The following is an 18,343-nucleotide window of genomic DNA, read 5'->3' as shown; positions in this document are numbered from 1 at the left end:
ATAAGCTGCTCCTCATTGTTAGCTTTATGCATTGCATCAGATTTTTCCAGTTCTAAGTAAAATAATTCTGGATATACAGTAAACCTGAGCAGATTATCTAAAGGAAAAAGATAGAAGCAAACATGGAAATAAACAACTTGATGTAAGTGGAAAATTATACTTGACTATTAGTATTAATTCATTCTATTTTTATCACTCTATAATTTTAAAAGCCCTTATATATCCATTGCCTATTTGTTCTTTATAATAGCCCTGTGAAGTAGGTAAGAGAGGTAATTATTATTTCCATTTTATAGCCAATTTCCTAAGAAAATAAATTACTTGCCTGAGGCACTTGAACTCAGACCTTTTTACTCCAAGTCTGGGTGTCTTCCAAAATACCGGAGGGAGAAACCATGTTCTAAATGCATATGACCGGATGACCAGGCTCTTCCCTGACATTCTGAATCAGGATATTCCCTTTGCTTCCTAGCCGTTTCTGGTATGCTTATAAACAGACTCACAAGAGCTCTGAATTTATCAATCTGTTTTTCAATAATTATGAAATGCATTATCTTTGAAACTTTTGATCAAAGAGACTTAAACCTCAAACTGGCTTAAAGAGAAATGGGGAAGGGAATCTATTGTCTCACACTAATGAAAACTCTAAGAATAGAAAATCTCCAGGTATAGCTGGATTCAGGATATCACACACCATCATCAGGATTAGGGCCCTCTCCAAAGCTTGGCCCTATTCCTTTCATTGACGGGGCTAGGATCTCTTTTCCCTGAGCCTCCAAGAACTCCAGTCTTCATCTTGGAGTCTCCAAAAAGAGAGACAGCTTCTGTCTCCATAACCCTAAAAAAAGGTTTTGGGTTTACTTTTGACTGACTCTGCTCCAGTGGCCCTGGAGAGAGGGTTGCAATGCTCTGACCGCTGGACCTCCTTCATGTGCTTGCCCATCAGCTGGAGGGTCCATCCCACCCCACACACTGGGAGAAAGTGAGGGTGGATACGGGGAAGACAAATGCGTCTAATGTTCACTATACTAAGAACTGCAAAGAACATTTAATTTTTTTTCTAACTCAGTATTTCCTGGGGCTGAAATGATCCTAGTCTGTTTTATTGTTATGAGAAAAATTTAGGAGTTTTATGATTTGGTAGTGTCAGTGGAAAATTTTCCTGAGTGGCACAAATGGCTTACACTTGGCTACCAACTGAAGGATAGGTGGTTTGAACCCACTCAACAGCACTGCAAAAGCAAGACCTGTCAATATGGTTCCAGAAAGATTACAGCCATGAAAATCTTATGGAGCCTGGTAACACATGGGTCACCAGGAGTTGGAATTGACTCGATCACAGAGGATTGGTTTTTGGGTTTTTAGTGTCCGTGGGCTTTTGACTGCTAGTATTCTATGTGGAAATGGGTAGACCAAACATTTATAGGTTAACTGACTTTTCAATTAATTTATTTCCATTTAAACAGGTGAAGGAGATAGAATAGATGGATGTGGAAAGTTTTGGAATATTCCAAAAGCTCTACTGCTTCGAACTTGGACTGTGAGGGGCTATTAAAGTCAGTCATTGTAATACATTTATTATACAGTGGTGCTTGTACATGTCCAGGGCCAGACAGAGTCAAGATTTATGGGCAATCATATGTTATGTATCAGCTATAAAGAAGTTTTATGCTATTGCACTAAATTTCAAGAAAATAAAACTTCTGCCAAAAAAATACTATACTAAAAAACAAAAACAAATATCTAGCTATGATCAACATCTTGTAGTTCCTTTGGCAATCAACTATGTATTTCTGTCTAGAGTTTCACAAAAGCCTGTTGAAACATTAATAGTTTTCAAAAGCAAAAGTGGTTTCTAGAAGGAAGAAAGCTTTTAGTTCAGAAGAAATTAGGTCAATTTTTCATTTTCAAGTCATGAAGATTTTAGTGCTACCAAGCCCTGGAACCACCCTAACAAAGAATATTAGTCTGAAGAAAAAGTACATCTTGATTTTTCAGTTGAATAGTGGGGAGGAAGTGCAAGAATCAGAATCAAATTAAAAGAAAAGGATTATGATTACTAGGGAATAAAGACTGTCAGATGATAATGATATGAGTTTTTAAATATTAAGGATCTTCACCTAATAATTAAAAACTCATATCATTGTTATCCAAAAGACAGGAAAATTAAAAGCAAAAAGACATTAAAATAATACTTGTCACTACAAGTATTATTTTAATGTCTTTTTGCTTTTAACTTAAGTTACATAATACTAGTCACTACAGAAACCCTAATGGCATAGTGGTTAAGTGCTACTGCTGCTAACCGAATGTTGGTGGTTCAAATCCACCAGGCACTCCTTGGAAACTCTATGGGGCCGTTCTACTCTGTCCTACAGGGTTGGTATGAGTTGGACTCGACAGCAATGGGTTTGGCTTTTTTTCTTTTTTTTTGTCACTACAAGCTCATTGCTGGGTAGGCCATCACAATTGTCCTAGTCCAGCAAAAAAAAAAAAGAAATCCTTCAAGTGCTCAAAATAAATCTCGTGTTGCTATTTGCAGTAATTTTTTGACATAAATGGGAAATTATTTTTAAAGGGAAAGGTCATCATAAGAATGTCTACTTTTAGTTGTCGTTGCTGTTGTGAGGTGCCATTGAGTTGGCTACAACTGATAGTAGCCTTATGCATAACAACAAAATGTTGCCCGGTCCTGCACCATCCTCACAATCGTTGCTTTGTTTGAGCCCATTGTGGCAACCACTGTTTCAATCCGTCTCATTGAGGGTCTTCTCTTTTTCGCTGACCCTCTGCTTTTAATACTCTCATATTCACACATATATAATGTTTTCGTGATTAAAGACTTCTCATTGGTATAAAAAACACGTAAAATTAAATAACGCGGAGGCATGCTTTTCCTCTACCTGATCCCCAGGAAACCAAAAAAAAAAAAAAATGCTTTTCTGGGGATCAGGTAGAGGAAAAGCATGCCTCTGGGTTATTTAATTTTATGTGATAGAGATGGCTAAATATTCAGACCACAGCTTTCTCTTCTCTTTCATTCTTCTCTCTCTCTTACTTCCTCTTTCTCTCCTTCCTCCTCCCTCCTTTCCTTTCTTCTTTCCTTACTTTTGATTTTTCATTTATTCATCCATTAAAAGAGGTCTTTTGCAGCAGATTTTCTCAATGCAATTTAAATTCATCATTTGATTTCTTGACTGCTGCTTCGATGGGCGTTGACTGTGGATCCAAGTAAAATGAAATTCTTGACAACTTCACTCTTGTCTCTATTCTTCATGATGTTGCTTATTGGTCCAGTTGTGAGGATTTTTGTTTTCTTTTTGTTGAGGTGTAATCCATACTGAAAGCTGTAGTCTCTGATCTTCATCAGTAAGTGCTTCAAGTCCTCTTCCCTTTCAGCAAGCAAAGTTGTGTCATCTGCATATCAAAGGTCCTTCATGAGTCTTCCTCCAATCCAGATGCCAAGTTCTCCATGCAGTCCAGCTTCTGGGATTATTTGCGCAGCATATAGATTAAAGAAGTATGGTTAAAGGATACAACCCTGACACATACCTTTCCTGATTTTATACCAGGTAGTATCCTCTTGTTCTGTTTGAACAACTGCTTCTTGGTCTATGTACAGGTTCTACATATGCATACTTAAATGTTATGGAATTCCCATTCTTTGCAATGCTATCCATAATTTGTTATGATCTAATTTGTTATTCTTTGACACAAACAATACAGAGATGTCACGTAGCATCTCGTTTTCATTCCAGCTCCCAAGTGCTTGGGGGAAGTGGTAACAAGGGTTTCAGGCCCTACTGCTAATTTTGTCACTTAGTGTTTGTGTCACTTTTGTTTGTATTCCACTTTCTAAAAATGATAATAAGAATGCCTATCTCCTGAAGGTGATGTGAGGTCACTTATCATAATTACTGGCACATATTAAATGCACAATAAATAAAATATCAGTTTCTGCCTTAGGGCTTTCTGGAAAAACAGAATCAGTAAGATAGATTATAGATAGATAGATTTATTTTTAGGCTTACACAAATGTGGGGGCTAGCAAGTCAAAAAACTGTATGTCAGATGACGAGCTAGAAATTCTGGCAGTCTTGTATCCTAAAATCAGAGGCTTAGGCATTGGAGGAGCAAAAAGAATTCTAGCAAGTCCTAAATTTATAGACCCGAGGCAGAATGCTCCCTCTGGAAACTCTTTTTTGCTCTTAAGGCCTTTAACTCTTTGGATGAGACCCACCCACATTATGCAAGGTTATCTGCTTTACTTAAGATCAGCTGATTTCATCACATTTAACTACATCATGGACTTCCTGGGGGATGCATATGGTTAATGCCCTTGACTGTTATTCACAAAGTTGGAGGTTTAAGTCCACCTGGAGGCTCCTGGGAAGAAAGACCTGGTAATCTATTTCTGAATAATCAGACGCCGAAAACTCTATGGAGCACCATTCTGACACACGTGGAATCATCATGAGCTGGGATTGACTGGGCAGCAACTGATTGGTTTGCTTGGTTTTTTTTCTTTTGAGGGGTGGGGGGTAACTGCTTTATAGCAGCATCTAGACTAGTGTTTGACCAAACAATTGGGCAACACAGGCTAGTCAAATTGACACATAAAAGTAACCATCACAGTTGCTTTTATTATTGATGGTATCCTTCTTATGATTATTGGTTTGTACCAGCCTCCGGCTTACATGCTTCCTATAAGTCATTGCTAGACTTTGGAGACAGGAGGACTGACTCAAACCAGATCCAGGAGAGTCTAGGGCAGCTATTAGGTTGGCTGGAGGACAAGTGGACAGAAGGACAGAGAGAGTAGACAGCTGCTGTTATGTGTGTGTGTAGAGGTCTGATAACAGCCTGCAGGACAGCTTCAAAAGTGAGGCCATAAATGTATAGAGACCAAAACTTTTTAGTGGTTACCAGGGGCAGTAGGGTAGAGCTCTGGTGGTACAATTGTTAAGAGCTCATCTGCTAACCAAAAGGTCGGCAGTTCGAATTTACCAGCTGCTCCTTAGAACCTTGTGGGGCAGTTCTACTCTGTCCTGTAGAGTCACTATGAGTCAGAATTGACTCAGTGGCAACAGGTTTGGTTTTAGGGGCTTTAGGAAGAGGGGGAGAAGTCGTTGTTTGGGAAACAGTGATTTTTTTGTTTATGATGATGGGATATTTGGCAACGATTAAGGGTGATGGTTGCACAACATGATTAATGTAATTGATATCACTAAGTGGTACACATGAAAAATGCTGACTGGCAACTGTTGTGTTATATATACTTTTACAACAATTAAAAAAAAAAAGAGTGAGGCCAAAGGTTCCTTGATCCATGAGTTTTACTGTGTCCTCATTGAAGAAGACAAATAATATGACTTGATAAGCTTTTTATTTTCTTAAGAGAAAAAAACCAATTAAAATTTTGTTCAACTATTAAAACATATCATATTTAAATATGCATAAGCATTTGGAATACATTTGCCTGCCTACTATCTTCATCCTCTTTCTTCCCCCCATTTCTTCCTGTAATCAAAAACCAAATGTGTTGCTGTCAAGTCAATTCCGTCTCATAGCAACCCTATAGGACAGAGTAGAGCTGCCCCATAGGGTTACCAAGCAGTGGTTTGTGGATTTCAGCTGTGGACCTTTTGGTTAGCAGTGGAGCTTTTGACCACTGCACCACCAGGGCTCCTGTGGTCATCCTTGGCTCCTGTGCTTTTGTCTTCCTTCAGATGAGGGGATCACTGAAAACTAGGCTTGGCTCTTTTGTCTCACCATGTGACTTTCCTAAAAAATCCTCTTTGTGTTTCTTTGAAATATGTGCAATCAGCGGCCAGATAAATTCCTCCGGAAACCACAAAGTAATTCAAGCATATGGTAAAGGAACTTTTGGGGTTTTATCTGCCAAGCCTGACCTCAAACTTCTAGGTAACAGATTGCTATGTAATCTTTAATTAACTCTTCATCCTTACAGGGACATATTATTAGATCAATGTGCGGTTGATGGCATACTGTGGCAGAGTCTTATTATGTTTTTCATCTAGGCATGGTTTTCCTTTAAAGCAGTTCACCGAGAGGAAATTGATGCTATTTTACTTTTTAACTACCGAGCTTGATAAAAACTGCTCGACGCATTCACCATGCTTCATATTTTAAAATGTAATAACTTATAAAAGCTACCTGCAGAATGAAAGTGACAAAATAAAATTTTCTGATATTGCTAGCCTCTGTTTTTTTCCTTCCGGGGGGAAAAGCTGATCCTATTTATTGCAGCTATAACAATATGTGTGTCATTGCATTATCACAACTCAGCAGACTCAGCTGACTTTGAGACAAATCTGTTGAAATCTGTTTTGTTTTGTTCTTTTGCCATTTGAAACCAATGCAGATAAAATGTCAAAGTAGGACAGAGTTGATATTTATTAAATGATATAGTATTTTGGAATTAAATACTATGTCATGTATAATATACTTGCATAAAACTAATTTTTAGATGGGTAATTTTCAGTGGATAAATTTTATCCTGCTGAGTCTGATGTTTGGAAATAGGAGTAACGCTTGCTTCATTAGAGCTATGTTTTTAAAATGACAGTTCACTCAGGATTTTTTTTTTTTTTGTCAAATGTTTTTTAAAAATAAAAGAATAGTATTTAACATTGGTAAATGATTTTATAATTTACCAAAGGCCTTATCTAATTTTTATTTTGGAGCGTAAAACAATTATGGAAAGTCAGTAGGGCAGTTGCAATACCAATGGCTGTCTATTGTGAGGAATATTTGGAAATATGTAAAATAGAAATATTGTTTGGATTAGCAACTAAAGTTAATATAGAATGCTTTCAATTTACTTGGAAAAGAACCCTCTGCTGGGTCAGGTTGAAATCCTATTCAGGAATTAGATATCTGATAAAAATATCAGTGGGGAAAAGCATTTCTTTCCATTTGAGAGAAAAAAATTAAATTCATTTGACTGTATTGCAAAATACATCAATATAAATCCCAGGTGCAATCAATATTTAAATATAAGTAAACTAATCAGTTAAAGATCTACAAGAAAATAGAGAAGAATTTACAAGAAATACTGTCATGAATGAGAATGGCCCTCTTAAACAAGATACACTTCCCAGGGAAAAGATTGCAGTTTGTGTAAAAACCTTAAAATTTGGTGTGATAAAAGACATCAAAAAAGACATGTTACAGCCTTTGGAGACAATATTTGTGTATCACAGTGTTAAGCTGAACGTTCAACAAATACACAGAGATACAACAGATATTCCAAAGTGAGATGTTAGGCCAATATACAAGTCTTCAAGGAAAACATCTGAAAGGTAGTTGCACAGCTCTTAATCTCCTAACCCACATCATAACAATCTTGGCGGAGTGGGGGTGGGGGGGGCCCAGAGGTAATAAAAAAAAAGAAAAGAAAAAAAAATTTTTTTTTTTTGAGGTAATAGGAAAGATTAAAGAAGTGTTTATACCAACCTCTTGGTTAGCAGCAGAACTCTTAACCACTAAGCCACCAGGGCTCTTAAAGAGGATATCAGGAGTGGACTGCAAAATCCCACCCTGCTACCCTTGGTGAGAAAATGCACACACAGCCTCCCTCATCTCCAGACAGTGAGAAGGACTTTAACTGGACCAACAGGAGGGCCTGCTCTGTGTCAGTTGCATTTGGAAACGATGGTAGATTTGTGTCTCATTCCTGCCCTAGAAATATCAAGGTTAAGAGATGGGCTTGCGAGCTGCTGTCCCCGTCAGCCACAGAACTTGCTGTTACATTAGGACTAGTTTGTTTTCACAGAATGTATTAGGGCAATGTGCCAGGATACATGAGTGGTCAGGATCTGGGTCATATCCTGAAAACAGGCTGGGCGATGTTGTCTCAGGACCTGTCTAGGAAGAATAAACAAACCTTAGCAGAGAGCAGCTGGAGCAGAAGTACAAGATTCCCAGGCTTTTACCCAGGTCAGAAGATGAGAAATCCCAGCAGAAACCATACAATCCCCAGGTTAGAAAGAGTCTGTGTTAAATACCTGCCAAGCAGAGAAAGCTTGGTCCCATTTTATTGTAGTATCCATCAGTTGTGTTTTTTTGTGTTTTGGGAACCATCAGTTAAGAACTTTCCGCCCCCACCCCCTTAACTTCCTTCTCTCCCCAACAACCCAACCGCAGAGTGGCCAAAAACTAAAGTAAATGTTATGGATGGAGTTATGTCCCCCCAAATATGTGTTGGAATCCTAACCCATAAACTTGTGGATGTGGATGTAATCCCATTTGGAAATAGGGTTTTCTTTGTTATATTAATGAGGTTTTATCAGTGTGAGCTGTGTCCTAAACCTGATCACTTGAGTTGTAGAAAGAGCAGGTCAGACACAGAGGTATGCAAACAAAGGGGAAGACAGGGTTTTTGAGGATCGTCTACAAGTGGCTGGGGGTCACCAAAGAACTGAGGAAAACCCTGACTACAGGAGCTGACAGGGAAGGATCTTCTCCTAGAGCCAACAGAGAGACAGCCTTCATCTATAGCTGTGTCCTGGATTTGGACTTCTAGCCTCCTGAACTGTGAGAAAATAAATTTCTGTTCCTTAAAGCCACCCAATTGTGTATCTATGTTAGGGCAGCACTAGAAAACTAAGTCAGTGAGTAAAACCAAGAAAGGAGGAGAAGAAAGAAGGCTAGTCAGATAAAGAGGGAGAAAAAGCTAACCACACCCTGGAGGCTTCCCTCTGCATACAAACTGACAGCACACAGGCCTGAATACTAAGCCACATTTGGAGCTGTAATTATCAAATGAGAAGATGCACATTGATTTCTAGATCTGTACTGTTTATATTATCTAAAAGTGACCAGGACACCATGAAATTACTCACAGACGGGGAAGGGACGAGCTCCATTAAGCACTTGACTACTGTCAACAAGTCGGGTCTTCAGACTCACCAAAGATGCTTGGAAAGGCCTGGTGACCTGTTTCCAAAATCTCACCACCTTTAAAACCTTATGGGGTGCGTTTCTAGACTGCAAAGCTTGGGGTTGTAATGAGTTGAAATTTACTTGATGGCAACCTTTTTTTTTTCTTTTCTTTTTTTCTGTCCTCCTTGAAGTAACTTTCTAGGGTGGAGAGGCAAACCCTAAATATAATAAATAAGTGAATAATACACCTGTTAGTAGGATGATAAACATTATGGGAAAATATAGCACAAGCTAACAGACGTCTAGTAGGCTTGTGTAAGGGGAACAAAATGCTAAATGGGCTAGTCAGGGTAGGCCTGTGAAAGAGGTGATGGGGAGAACAATGTGGTAATCTGGGGGAAAACGAGGTTTCTTGGCAAAGGTAACATCTAAGGCAAAGGCTGTAAGTCAGGGGCAAGTTTGGAGTATTTGAGAAATAGGTAGGAGAACATAGTGGAATCAGGAGTACAAAAGGAGGGGCTGACCTTGACTGGGAGCAAGGAGAACAGTTGACCATGGAGGTAGGATAGAATATATGGGTTCAGATATTCTGAGGTGGGTAGATACAGTCAAGGAAGTGGGTAGAGGTTTCCTAGTTTTCTTGTGGTTGCTTCAATATCTCACTGGGTTGAGAGGAAGGCTTGCAACTAGAATGAGAATGAGGGAAGGGGTGCTGAAGGATTCAGAAGATGGGAGAAGGTGTGGAATAGTCATTCAGGTGGCTTGGGAGTTAATTGACTAGGAAACACAGTATGATATCCAGGCAGCCTTAAAGGCCTGCGTAAGCTTCGACGTCACAGATTTCAGGCAAGACTGATCAGTGTTGTTATGTATCTTTCTCCAAACATGTTCAGCTGCACAGATGCTGGCACAGAATGGATAGAGACTTGGAGTTATCAAGTGTTAGTCTTTGCCAAGTGAGTAAAATGGACTGAAAAAGTGCAAGGGAGTTGAGGATCAAGGTGTAAGCAGAAGAATGATTTTAATGAGTGACTATAGTGTTGCTATGAGTCGGAATCAACTCGACGGCAATGGGCTTGTGGAATGTAAACTGGGCAGAGGAAGAATGAGTGAATATCAGGTGACAGAAGAGAAGGATTGTAGGTCCCCATAGGGTCTAAGGAAGTGCTGACTTTGGAATACTACAGGGAGTTATCTGGAAGGTAGAGGAATACTAATGTAGAATGTTCTATACAGCATTATTTTCAGTAGTGAAATCTGGGAATACCTACACATTACTTATGGGGGGGACAGTGAAATAAATTGTGGCACATCCATAGCATATAATACTAAACCAGTTGCCATCGAATCTATTCTGACTCAAGGCGAATCCACGTGTGTCAGCAGAACTGTGCTCTATGAGGCTTTCCGTGGCCGATTTTTGGAAGTAGATTGCCAGGCCTTTCTCCCAAGGAACTTCTGGGTGGACCAACCATTTGGTTAGGAGCTGAGCATGTTAACCATTTGCACCACCATTTGCATCACCCAGTGACCAGGAAGTGGTTCAAAAGCATGTGATCAGGCTGCATGCATACACTGAAATTAACAGTGTTAATGGGGAAAGAGCAAAATAAAGGATAAAAAAAAAAAAAAAGTTTTCCGTTGACTTGATTCTGGCTCACAGCGATCCTATAGGACAGAGCAGAACTGCCCCCATAGGATTTCCAAGGAGTGACTGGTGGATCCCAACGGCCGACCTTTTGGTTAGCAGCCGGGCTCTTACCACTGTGCCACCAGAGCTCCTAAAACAAGAGATAAAAACCCACCCACTGCCATCAAGTCGATTCCGACTCATAGCGACCCTATAGGACAGAGTAGAACTGCCCCGCACAGTTTCCAAGGAGCACCTGGCGGATTTGAACTGCCGACCTTTTGGTTAGCAGCCATAGCACTTAACCATTACGCCACCAGGGTTTCCAAACAGTACAACATAAATAGATGAATTTCATATATGTAAAAAAAGACATGCATATATAGCTAGTCACAAAGGGTATATATATGTATATATAATAAATCCATTGCCATCCAGTTGATTCTGACTGATAGTGATCCTATAGGACAGAGAACTGCCCCACAGCATTTTCAAGGAGCCTATATATACATATACATACATATGCATATGTACATATACATATGTGTACATACATGTATACACACACACATATGAGCCTTGGTGGGACAGTGGTTGTGTTTGGCTGCTAACCAAAGGGTCAGCAGTTAGAATCCACCAGCCTCTCCTTGGACACCCTATGGAACAGCTCTACTCTGTCCTGTAGGGTTGGAATTGATAATGAGTTTGTTTTTTTCTTTTGGTTATACACACAGACATATACACACGCACACACATACACGCACACACACACAGAGAAGTCCCTGAGTGGTGCAAATGGTTAAGCTCTTGAGTACTAGCCCAAAGGTTGATGGTTTGATCCCACCCAGAGGTACCTGGTTATCTGCTTCCGAAAGGTCATAGCCTTGAAAATCCTATGAAGCAGTTCTACCCTGTACACATGGGCTTGCCATGAGTGGGAACTGACTCAATGGCAACTAACAACAACAACATATACACAACATATGCATACATAAAACCTGTTACCATCCAGTCGATTCTGATTCATAGCACCCTACAGGACAGCACAGAACTGCCCCACAGCTTTTCCGAGGCTTAATCTTTGCAGAAAGAGGCTGCCACATTTTTCTCCCTCAGAGCCACAGGTAAGTTCGAACTGCTGATCTTTCAGGTAGCAGCTGAGTGCTTAACCACTGTGTCACCAGGGCTCTTCTAGACATATATATATATATATATATATATAATCCAATGATATGAAAGAATTTATGCCAAATTGATGAGTGGTTACCTCTGGGGAGGAGAGTGGAGAGGAACACCACACTGAAAGCTCCATGAGAAGACAGACCAGGTTTCCATTGCCTTACAAGCATAACCATGACCAGGAACAGCACTTTGCAGATAGGTAAGAGTACAGTCATTGTTGCTGAATTAGTGAGTTAATTACTTTCACTTTACACTCTATATTTTTCTTCAGTTAAGAATTTAAGGTACTGGGCTTGTGTACTACTTATGACATTAAAATAAATCAACCAGCTGGCCACCTAAGAAATAAACCAAGAAAAAAACCAAACCCATTGCCATCGAGTCAGTTCTGACTCCTAACGACCTTATAGGATGGAGTAGAACTGCACCATATGGCTTCCAAGGAGCGCCTGGTGGATTTGAATTGCTGACCTTTTGGTTAGCAGCTGTAGCTCTTAACTATTACGCCACCAGGGTTTCCACACCTAACCAATAGCTAAGGAAAAAATGGTGCTTGAAAACTCTGCAAGCAAGCAATTTGAATTGAAGAAAACTTTCAAGATATAAATGGACCAAATACTGAACCTCAAAAGTAATTTCACTCAAACTGAGTTAAAATTTGTTTTGTTCATTTTTTTTTCCCCCGAGAAACACAAAGGTATGCTACATTTTCTCTAAGTTAAAGATTAGCTATAGAATTGCTATGAGTAGGAATCAACTCCATGGCAATGTTTGTTTTTTTTTTTTTAATAGAAGTTTGTTGACCGGATAGCCTCTGGCAACTTCCGATGGAGTTCCACAGTGTATCTCCAAGAACTGCATAGGGAAAAACTGGTGCACACAGACATAAAAAGCAACCACACTATGCTGATTAAAATTGAGCCATAACTTCTCTGCGCTTTAACGCAACTACTTTTTTGATGTTTTGTCTCTCCTCGTTTACTATTATTTTATAACCCTGATTTTCCAACTTTACTATTAAAAAAAAAAAATTTTTTTTTTTTTTACGTTTAAGGGAAAGAGTTTTATGGAGATATAAAATTAGACAGAGGTTACTTCATTTTTAACTGGTCTTTAAAATATATCTTGCAGAGCACGTATTTATTTAGAAACAATAAACAGATTGTTAATGAAGAAAAAAAGATCATTATTTCTTGGGGCATTCACCAGGATCTTCTTAACTAGGAAGAACTTCAAGAGAAGAGAAAACATTTAGGGCCCCAGGAAGATAGGAAAATCTCTTATCACCTGCGGAAAGAGGAAACCCAACCCACTGCCATCGAGTCGATTCCGACTCATAGCGACCCTAAGAGGAAGGCAGGACTTTAAGAATGCACTTTGATGCAGGCTTATAACATTTAAGCAAAGAACATTCGCCCTCTGCTGGATAACTTTGGAAATAACATAAAAATATTAAAAAGGTAAAACATAATAAAGGAGAGTGGAAGAACAGAGAGGCAGGAGGAAGAGGAAGGAAGACAGGAAGAGAGGGAAAAGGAGGATGGCAAAGAATGGCTTAGGGAGTGAGGAAGGAAATGTATACTGAGGGAATTGTTACATTTTACATTGCTTCTGGAAAATTTGAATTCAGTTTGTTATACATGTATGACTCAAACTTTTTTATTTTTTTCATTTTTATTTTTCAGTTCTAACCTGGAAGTGTTCCCAGAAATAGAAACCATTTAGCTTCAGGCCTGTTTGTGGTACAGAAATGCTACTTAATTAATAGACAATTGCTCCCTTTTTAAGGGATAACTGAGCATCATTGTCTTATAAAAGTTAAATTTGGTTTTGAAAATTTAACAAGGTTTTCCCAGCCTTAATTACTTATTCATTAATACAGTTTGAACTGATGAATGTTTCCAATAAGTAAAATCAGTGTGTAAATTTGCATTCATTATTTGAAGAGTTGGAAGTTTACTGAGAGTGTCTACATATTCACAGGCAACGTTGATGTGAGGGTCACAGACAAATATCAGAGGGAGCGCTAAAGTCATGGCAGGCTTTTCCAGGGACTCGCAAGTCTTCTTAGGGTCACAGTTCATGGAGATGGGAAAACTCACTTTCTGTCTTTGTTGTTTGGTGCCATTAAGTCAGCCCCTGACTCATGGCAACCTCATAAGCAATGGAACAAAAACGTTGCCCAGTCCTGTGCCATCCCCATGATTGGTTGTGGATCAGACAGTTGTGATCCATAGAGTTTTCGTCGACTGATTTTTTGGAGGTAGGTCACCAGGCCTTTCTTTCTAGTCCATTTGAGTCTGGAAATTTTGCTGAAAACTGTTCAGCGTCACAGAAACACACAAGCCTCCACTGGCAGACTAGTCTTAAGGTATATTAACCGGAATTGAACTTGAATCTCCTACATGGAAGATAAGAATTCTACCACTGAACCACCACTATTCTCTCTTAGGAATTCTTTACTGCAAAGTGACAAATTGCTTAATCCCTCCAAAGACTCCTTCCCCAATAACCTGCCTCCCCATCTGAGCACTGAAGGAATGGCATAGTCAGAGTTCCCTCCCTCTCTTAACATTTCTCCTGTGCTCTTAAGATTGTAGCTGCCCAAGACTTTGACCAAGTAGGTTCTTTTTCCAATTTATCTGGTGCAGAAGAGAGATAAATACACAGAGCTGTCTTACAGCATGACCCTTCCCAACTTTCCACCTCTCCATCCGAGTCTATTTTCCAAGTACATCCACATGATTGGAAGACTGTGGGTGGAGCAGAGCTCAACGTCCACAGCCAGGTCTTTTGGTGCCAGTTTACAATATTCTTAAGTCCATCTAGTTTTCTTCATTTTCATTGTCATCAACATAATCCAAGCTGCTATATTCTCTCATCTGATTACAGCCAGAACCATCAAATTAGTCCGTTTCTCTAAACTTGCCCCTTCAAACTATCCTATAAATTTTGGAGAAAGACATAGTGAGAGGTTCAAATCTGGGCTCTGCCTCTTAGTTGTTGATATTGGACAAGTTAATCTACCTTTGTGATCCCCAATATTTTCATCTAAAACCTATAGGGTAGTTCTAGTCTACTCTGCCCTATAGGGTCACTCAGAGTTGGAATTGACTGGACTTGATGGCAAAGGGTTTGGTTTGGTGCTAGGTATCAAGGACACATTTTAGTACTTAGATGAGAAGTAGGCTTGGTAAACCCTGGTTAATTTCTGTTAGAAATTTTTGGCTAGAAGTAAAAATTGTACCCAGTCTCCAGCATCACAACAATGGAGTGAAATGACCTCAGGGTAGGGGAATAAGCATTTCTGTGTTTTTCCAGCAGGCTTCAACAATTCCCATCAGTCTGTTCTGTATTCTGTGTGATTTTACTGTTAGAAGAAATTTTCTCCTCCTTCTCTCAAATTTATCTTTAGCTGAGATCCAGAAAAATAACAAAATCTTTCCTTTTTTTTTCTCAGCATAGCACATCACCTTCTCCTTGGTAAGAACATTCCCCTTCTTTAGGGTGCCTCTACTTTCCCTCCAAGTAGTTTTGTGGGGCAGTTAATCACTCTCTTCCACTTACATAGCCATAGTGATTGGCTCAGAAATGGGCCCCGAGCCCAACGGAGTTAATCACAATGCTTTTCATAGATCTTATAGATGGCTTATAGCAGGTAGTGCTGGTGGTACAGTGGTTAAGAGCTTGGCTGCTAACCAAAAGGTCAGCTGTTTGAATCTACCAGTCATTCCTTGGAAACTCTATGGGGCAGTTCTACTCTGTCCTATAGGGTCGCTACAAGTCAGAAGCAACTCTACAGCAACAGGTTTGCCTTGGTTTTTTTATAGATGGCTATATGGAACAAGGAAACCCTAGTGATGTAGTGGTTAAGAGCTACAGCTGCTAGGCAAATTGTCAGCAGTTTGAATCCTCCAGGCGCTCCTTGGAAACCCTACAGGGAAGTTCTACTCTGTCCTTTAGGGTCACTATGAGTCAGAATTGACTTGACAGCAGTGGGTTTGGTTTTGGTATATAGAAAGAAGTGCTTTCCCTTCTAGCCTCTAAGCTGGGGTAATACCAATTGGGAAAAAAAAAAAAAAAACCCACAGTTTATATGCCCACACCTCCATGCCTCCACTTTCACAGTAGAATAGAATGAGAATAACACAGGGAAGGAAAGCCCCAAAATGAAGAAATACAGAGAGAAAGAAGAGAGATACAACTGATAATGTCTTTTATGGCTCTTATGTTTTTGAATTTTAACCCCTGAATTTCTAGTTATAAAATTCAGCTCTACGGAGGCAAGGAGTTTCTTTCATTTAAACTAGTTTGGGTTGAATTTCTGTAATTTACAAGAATTCTAACATTTCTCTTTATTGGTATTATTCAAATCAGCTGGTCCTTTTCCTTGTGTTATTCTTTTTCCTCTCACATAAAACCCTTGTTTAAAGGTCTTTATCATGTCTCGCTGTAGAAAAAGATAAGATGAAGTATTTTTATTAGCCTGAATAAAACAAAGCATTGTGTCAACAGAAGATAAAATATTCATTTCAAATGTGAGGCTCTTTGTAGGTTATTATAGCGAAAATCACATAGGTGAAGACAGATTCATCCTTTAACTCTACACATAGTTTCTCCTCCTGGCAAATCCTTCTTTGTAAGAAGACAACAGATTGGGACTTAAAGAAAATGTAAGTCCCAGAAAAATTGCATTTAGTGAAAGTAACATCACTCTGTATCTAACTACCAAAGGAAAGTACAAACATTTATTTGTCTTTTCAAGAGGTCGTAAGAAAAAAAAAAAAAAAGTAGATAGAGAAATCATCATGCTACACGGATGCCAGCTAGAAACCAGAAGGGAATGAATGGCACACTTGACATTCATTAGTAAGTACAAGGATGGACACGCAACTCAGAGTGCTAGGCAAGCCTTTGTGATTAAAGAGGAACAGAGCCATGGGACAGCCTTAAATGACAGAACACCAAGCCTGATGTGCAAAGATATCTGAGCAGTCTGGGAATCCAGGGCTCTGCTGCCACAAGAAGGGTTGATGGATAGCCTGGAATCAATAGTTGGCACTGAGACGGGCTGCGTCCCATCTTCTGCAGTTTTCAGTGTGTTTTTGAGCATATTATGATGGGTAGAATTCGTGTGGAAGAATCCATTAGAGGGAAATGTGGTGCTACATTTTTACGTTTTCTAGGTGTATTGATTAGTGGCTGAATATAAGACATCTATAACCCACTCCAGAAGGAGACACAAACTGTTAGACTCTCAATTTAATCAGTTTTGAAATGACCAATAGGGACTGTAAGAATTCTAATCAATGCTGAGGCCGTGAATGTATATTACTAGATCCTAGAGAGGTGATTCACTACTCATCTGTCATTTTGTTGAACTGTGGTGGCTTGCGTGTTACTATGATGCTGGAAACTATACCGCTCGTATTTCAAATACCAGCAGGGTCACCCATGGTGGACAGGTTTGAGCAGACCTTCCAGACTAAGTTGGGCTATGAAGAAAGGCCTGGAAATCTACTCCCAAATATTAGTCAATGAAAACTTTATGGATCACAATAGAATACTGTCTGACTCACTTGCTTCGGACACGTCATCAGGAGGTATCAGTCACTAAAGGACATAATGTTTGCTGAAGTAGATGGCCAAGGAGGACAAAGGGGACTCTTGTTGACCGGCACAATAGCCACAACAATGGAATCAAACATGCTGGCGAGCATGAAAATGATGAAGGACTGGGCAACTTTTTGCTCTTTGTACATAAGATCCCCATAAGTCAGAACTGACTTGACAGCAGCTATCTATCTATCAATCTATCTTATCTACCTATCAAACTGATAGTCACTAACTAGCCATGGAACAGCCCCTAAAGAATTTCTCATGTTGTAGTATGTAGCAGGTTTAGCCTCAGTTCCCTTCATACTTCCCATTGTGAGATCTCATGCCAGGCTCAGCAAATTTCCATGTCTAGTCTTTAGACATGAGATCTTACACAAGTTACTGCTAGATGCCATCAACTGGTTGTGACTAATAACGACCCTAAGTACAACACAGCAAAACGCTGCCCAATCCTGTACCATCTTCACAATCCTTGCTATGTTTGAGCCCATTGTTGCACCCACTGTGTCAATCTATGTCGTCGAAGGTCTTCCTCTTTTTCGCTGATCCTCTACCAAGCATGATGTCCTTCTCCAGGGACTGATCCCTCTTGATAACATGTCCAAGAATGAGATGAAGTCTTGCCATCCTTGCTTCTAAGGGACTTTCTGGCTGTACTTCTTCCAAGACAGATTTGTTCATTCTTCTGGCAGTCCATGGTATATATATTTAATATTCTTCATCAACACCGTAATTTAACTGCATCAATTCTTCCTCAGTCTTCCTTATTCATTGCCCAGCTTTTGCCTGCATATGAGGTGATAGAAAATACCATGTCTTAGGTCAGGCACACCTTAGTCCTCAAAGTGACACCTTTGCTTTTCAACACTTTCAAGAGGTCTTTTGCAGCAGATTTGCCCAATGCAATGCACCCTTTGATTTCTTGACTGCTGCTTCCATGGGCATTGATTGTGAATCCAAGTAAAAAGAAATCCTTGACAACTTCAATCTTTTCTCCTTTTATCA

Source organism: Loxodonta africana, chromosome 22 (genome assembly GCF_030014295.1).
Source record: "Loxodonta africana isolate mLoxAfr1 chromosome 22, mLoxAfr1.hap2, whole genome shotgun sequence".
In the NCBI taxonomy this organism is placed as follows: domain Eukaryota; kingdom Metazoa; phylum Chordata; class Mammalia; order Proboscidea; family Elephantidae; genus Loxodonta; species Loxodonta africana.
Note: the sequence above shows the minus strand (reverse complement) of the source record.